Here is a 6,672-nt window from a genome sequence, read left to right on the forward strand (position 1 = left end):
GGGGGGGGGGGGGTTCTGCAAGCTCCTTCATCAGCCTCCTGTGGGCCACCATCTTGGATCTCCCTTGCCTTTCTTTTTAATAATAACTATGCTATTTGGTGTGAATGAGCTCTGTCCGGGAAGCACTCGACTACTAAACAAACCCACCAGCTTCTTTGAGGCTTTAAATCTAAAAAAAAAAAAATGTGTTGGCCTTTACGAGTGTTTCCCAGTCAAGTCTGATGGGGTGCCACACTCTGTCTCCAAAGTCTATTTTTTGTCTTCCTCGGGGATTTCATCACTTTGCTCCCCTTGCTTAAATCTAAAATTTGCAGACGAGGGTATCTGCTGGTATAAAGAAGCACAGCCTCAGAAAACCGATCCTTCCGAGTCGCTATGAGGCCGAACTGACTTGATGGCTGTGGCCATTTAAAAAAATAAGTTGGAAAAGAAATTTGCATTTTAATCCCAATAGCTTCTTTTTTTTCCCCCAATAGCTTCTTAATCGATATAAGTTTCTTTGTTCTTGTGGTTTGAACAATGCTGCCTTTAACAAGGCCATTTGCCCTCTAGCATTTATAAAGCCTGGTTCTTTATAAAAGCCTGTAATGCTTCTCTACTTAACAGCTCACAGGGCTGGTTTCAGAGGTTTCCAGCTGGCAAGGCCCAAAATTAGAAGGTTGAGATTATTTTCTCTCATTTGCTGTAACTCAACATGTTGAAACAAATTATGGAAAGGCATTTTCCCAAACAGGTTTCTAACTGCTCTTTAAAGACGTGTACAATTAACCTTTGCAATTTTCGCAAGATGCTCCTGACGCTACCCAGCCCTGAGCAAACTCGGCCACGCCAGTCGCATTGCCACTTGCCTGCATTGCTTCATTTCCCTTCATCCATTTTCTTCCCCAGACCCTAACCACCCTAACCGCCACAGCAGCAGTTCTCAACCTGTGGGTCACGACCCCTTCAGGGGGCAAGCAACCCTTTCACAGGGGTAGCAGTTCTCAACCTGTGGGTCACAACCCCTTCAGGGGTCGAGCAACCCTTTCACAGGGGTAGCCCAATTCATCACAGTAGCAAAATGACAGTGATGAAGTAGCAACGAAAATTATGTTATGGTTGGGGGATCACCACCACATGAAAGGATCGAGGTATGAGGAAGGTTGAGAACCACTGCTCTGAAGGAACCTAAGTTTGCTCACCTCTCTTTCTGTGTCTCTTAGGCACCTCATTGTCTAAAACCAAGATCTTTATCTTTCCCAGTTCCTCTTACCCACTCAAACCTGCACCATACAGATTCCCAGCCTCGATGAGACATCCCATGATTCACCTCCAGCAGAAACCTGAGAGTCATCCTAGAACCTCTTCACTCTGCTTTCCCATTCCATCCAATTCGTCACTGGGTGTTCCAAGTTCAATTGGCTGAAGTTCTAAATCTTCTCCAGTATCTCCTGGTGTCATGAACAGAAGAACTTCTATCATTACTGGTCCTATGAAAATGTAAAAGTAATAAGGAGATCATAAAAAAATATGTCGATAGATTTATAAACTTCCATCAAAAGGATCAATTCGCTGTGTGTGTTTGTGTGTAAATATATATGTAATGAAACACTGAGCCTTTCAACAATCTTCAAATGAACAGGTCAGTGTCATTGAGGGAGCAACTCTTTAATTATAAAAATAAATTAATCTGTGGACCAGGCCCCAACCCCAGCTACGCTGGCCCCCTCTCCAGAAGAATGCACTACAGAGCACAGCACTGAAGATCTAGCCCAGGGAGAGTGGTGGGTCTACCCAGACCACAGGGAGCAAACTAGGAGGGAAAGAGAGAGAGCTGGACTGCATCCGGGCCCACCAATCCTCGAGGAGGGCGTTTCTGCTCAGAGCAGCCAATGCACAGAGAAGACTGTAGGGCCAGCCTCACCATGAGACACGATGTCCCTTCACTGACCCACAGCACTAGAGGGGACAGCACTGGAAACAGTGCAGGAATTGTGCCTGGTCTTATCCCTCCACACTGGGGTGAAACACGAAGTGAGCTCAGCAGAGCAGCAAGGGGAGCAAAGCCACGAAGTTCCCGAGGAATCCCCAAAATAGACTTCTGCCTTAGAGTAAGGGGACCAGATTGTAACATTGGTAAAGTGGGACACCATTGATCAAACTCATATCCTGGTGAAATAGCCACATGGCAGCCGAAAACCATCTACCCTAGCTTGTCGTGCATTCTTTCCAAAAATCGGGACTTTTTCAAAACGCCGCGGGACATGGGAAAATTGTTAAAAAGCAGGACGTCTGGTCACCTTACCTTAGAGGGCAGGGCTTAGCCCAATAGGAAAATGTTCAGCAGGTTCAACAGACAGACGTGGAACTATTTATTGGCTTTTTTGTTTTTGTTTTTGTTTTTCCATGTCTATCTATATAAGATAGGCAGGACTGTCTACAATCCCGAGGAAAAAACAAACGGGATCGGTGGTTCCGGGGCACACGGGAGAGGAGGGGGTGAGGGAAAGGGCAGGGGGAGGCAGCAAACCCAGGGGCAAGGGAACAACAAGAGATCTAAAATCAATGGAGAGGAGGATGTAGAATGCCTGGTGGGGTTTGATCAAGTGAAATGTAGCAGAGAGGAATTACTGAGAGCCAAATGATGGTCGAACATGATAATGGGACAAGAGGAAAGTAAAAGGAAATAGAGAAAAGAACTTGGAGGCAAAAGACATTTATAGAGGTGTAAATGTAGGCATGTACATATGTAAATGTATTAATATATAGTGATAGGGATATAGGTCAATGTACGTATATTTATATGTTAAATATTAAGGTAGCAGACGGACATTGGACTTCTATTCAAGTCCTCCCTCAATGCAAAAACACTTTGTTCTAATAACCTGGCATTCTTATGATGCTCACTTCCTGACACATTCACTGAAGGCAAAATAGGTGCATAAGCAAATGTGGTGAAGAAAGCTGATGGTGCCCAGCTATCAAAAGATATCGCGTCTGGAGTCTTAAAGGTTTGAAGTTAAACAGTGGCCATCTAGCAGGGAAGAAACAAAGCCCACATGGAAGAAGCACACAGCCTTCTGTGATCACAAGGCATTGATAGGAGCAGGTATCAGGCATCGGAAGACCCAAAACAAACAATCATATCGATGTGAATGAAGGGGGGGTCAGAGTAGGGACCCAAAGCCCATCTGTAGACAATTGGACATCCTCTCATATCATTGTGAATGAGGGGGAGTGCAGAGTGGAGACCGAAAGCCTATCTGTAGGCAATTGGACATCCCCTTACAGAAGGGTCACGGGGAGGAGACGAGCCAGTCAGGGTGCAGTATAGCAACGATGAAACATACAACTTTCCTCTAGTTCCTAAAATGCTTCCTCTCCCCACCCACTATCATGATCCCAATTCTACCTTACAAATCTGGCTAGACCAGAGGATGTGCACTGGTACAGATAGGAAACTGGAAACACAGGGAATCCAGGGCAGATGATCCCTTCAGGACCAGTGGTGAGAGTGGCGATACCGGGAGGGTGGAGGGAGGGTAGGGTGGAAAGGGGGAACCGATGACAGGGCTCTACATATAACCTCCTCCCTGGGGGATGGACAACAGAAAAGTGGGTGAAGGGAGATGTCAGACAGTGCAAGAAATGCCAAAATAATAATTTATAAATTATCAAGGGTTCATAAGGGAGGGGAGAGCAGGGAGGGAGGGGAAAAATGAGGAGCTGATCCCCGGGGCTTAAATGGAGAGCAAATATTTTGAGAATGATGAAGGCAATGAATGTACAAATGTGCTTTACACAATTGATGTATGTATGGATTGTGATAAGAGTTGTATGAGCCCCTAATAAAATGATTTTTAATAAATAAATAAATAAATAAATGGATCGTTCAATAGCTGGTAGCAGTTTGAATTGGTCACCCTGCCTGCAAACCACCAGAAGGCTGCTTCTGGTTTAAAATCTCTCAGTGGTTCCCAGCTGAAAGGAGATGGAGTCCAAATTCCTTAATATATAGTATGGCCCATCCTACAAGCTGCCTACTCCCCCAAATGATTACTCTCTCTTCCTTCTTATTAGAAGAATATTAATTTTATTCAAATGATCATACTTTTATGCTTGTCATGTGCTTGAAGGGCACTAGGTCGTAACCCAGCCTCAGAAAATGAACGGTTGGTTTAGGGATGGGCATGCGATGCTAGTCCAGTCCATGATCCGCAGGGAAGGCCGCCAATGGGTGAGAGAAGGGAAGCTATTTCTGGGAAAGGTCTTCTTCATCTTAAAGAGAGAGTACAAATCTAAGCCAATAATGGTTTATATAAAAAAGCTTATGATGGACATTTATATAAAAGACAGAGTGTGATAAGGCCCTTTATCTACTTCCAGATATAATCTTAAGATTATAAAGGAAGATGGTGGCATAAATAAGCCATCCCTTTACCCTTCCCCCGACAAATACAAGAAGGAACTGGTGCCTAGCTGTGAGGGCTTCTGAGTGATAAGCAGAATAAAGTATGGAGGAACTATGGAATCTTTTCTCCCATTCTCCCTGCCCCTACCTCCAGCCCTGTACAAGGGCCACCAGGGAAGTGGAGCCACAAAAAGAGCCTGTTTCCCTAGCTACCACATCCCCTGCCTATTAAAAAAGACAGCACCCTAGCTGTTTGCTCTAAAATCAACCAGGCAGACCTTGCTGAGGGGCTCTCTGGAGTGTGCCAGGACCTCGGCTTCGTGGACACTGTCAGCTACAAGTCTACTGTGAATTGCTACAGAAGGGCCCCGTGCTGTGGAAGCTGCTCCCAGCATCCCTACTGTGCCTGCCTCCCTCCACACCCATAGCTCAAGCCTTTGAAAGCAGTAGGACAACCCCCTCCCCCCAGGTTCAGTTTGCATCTGTGCACTCCCCGCTGCTGACTAAAGGCGCTGTGTACGAGGAAGCAGGCACCTTGACTCCAGGCTGCACCCACAGCCAACATCCTCCAGAGGAGGCTCTGAGAGCAGGCAGACAGACCTCTGTGGAGGTCCGTTACAAGTGGGCCAGCACCGGTAGCTGTAAGAAAGGTCCTGCAGTGACGTCTGCTCTCAGAGTCTGCACTCTGCTTGTCTCCCCACACACCCAGAGCCTCTGGCATCAAAACCCGCAGGACAAACCACTCTGGGAGCCATCGCAGGTCCCAGTGCTCCCCCTTCTGGTTGAGGTTGAGGACGGCCGACTGAGGCGGCTCTGTTGAGAAGCAGGCATTGTTGGTTAGACTTCTAACCAACCAAATAGAGGGCGTGACTCTGGGAGCAATGTATGACAGCTTCAATCCTGAGCACTAGGCTTGTAGAAGGCTATGAACACAGGGAAAGCCCGCAAGCGAGGGGCTCGGACAGCTTTACTATCAGACAGAGATTATTGTAAACTTGATGATGGTGAATCAAGCCATGGTGTAATATGATACTTGGTCCGTTGGCTTCCGTCTTGACCCAACTTGAATTTGCTCTAGGCTCAAATAGTTCTTGTTCCATCACAGAAATTTCTTCTCTGGCTTTTAAAATATTGATGATGATGGTCTTTTCTTTCTTACTCTTTATTTTTATCTTTATATGATTATTTTCTTCTTGCTGTTTCTCTCTTGTGTTTGTAAGATATTATAAAAGGGATTTGTTTATTGTGGGCAAGAGGAGGCCAACAATGTAAAATCAAAAGCTTAGCTGGCATTGAATTGACTTTCTTTCCTCTGCGTATGAGAGGGGCCTTGGCTTTGATTTGCACTTGTTATTCTGAAGGCCCCAGTCTGCTCATGCCAACCCTCCTCCAGGGGAGAAGCTGCGGGAGAGATTCTGTGAGCAGTTCTCAGGGTGGGAGTGACTCTTCAATTCTGCATACTCCTACTTTTCCCCCTTCTGCCTCACGTGTCCCACAAAATAGTCCTTGCAGTCCATGAGAAGCTGCCCTGGAAGCCCATCCACTGTGTCCTCTCTGCTCTTCTTGATTCTGTCCACAGCCAGAGGATCTTTGTGGCCTCCAAAGAACCGGGGGAACGCCTCTTCCAGGAGCACCCTCAGGCGTTCCTTTGTTAAGCAGCATTTGTCCCCAGCAGCTTTGTGGAAAGGGAACCTCATTGATTCCCCCCACCCCATGTTCCATCTGAGTCAGCATTTTGAGGTTTGTGGGAGCCTGGGCCAGGAGGCCCAGGGCCGGCGCTCAGAGAGCTGGGACCTGGAGTCCAGTCCAGTCCAGGCCTCTTAGTCCCAGCGGGTGGAGGCGGCAGCGTTTTGGGTTTTTTACTGATTCTGTTGTGGTCCCGGTTTGTGAAGCACAGGAGTAGAAGCATAAAGACCCTAAGGGATGCAATCGTTTATAGGGGACTTGGGGGTGCGGGAGGTGGGAGGGTGACGGGATTTGGGGAGCAAACAATTAATGCAGGAGGGGTCAGGGAGCTGATTGGGATGATGTATGTACAAGTCTTTTAAAAAGCAACTTAACTATGGAAGTGTATGATCTGTGAACACTGTATCAAGAAAACGACTAGAAAGGGAAACAGAAGCCAAACTTGACCTCCGTTACTATGTGCGAAGCAGGAAGAGTTTTTGCTTAGGGGGCACTGGGTTTATGCTACTGGTGGTGGAATAATTTGGAAAATGATATCAGTAATGGTTTACAACACAGAGTATCATCAATGGCACTGGATTACACATGTGGACGTT

The sequence above is a fragment of the Echinops telfairi genome, unplaced genomic scaffold (assembly GCF_000313985.2).
Source record: "Echinops telfairi isolate 266 unplaced genomic scaffold, ASM31398v2 ScPeMD7_70;HRSCAF=299, whole genome shotgun sequence".
NCBI classification, from domain to species: Eukaryota; Metazoa; Chordata; class Mammalia; order Afrosoricida; family Tenrecidae; genus Echinops; species Echinops telfairi.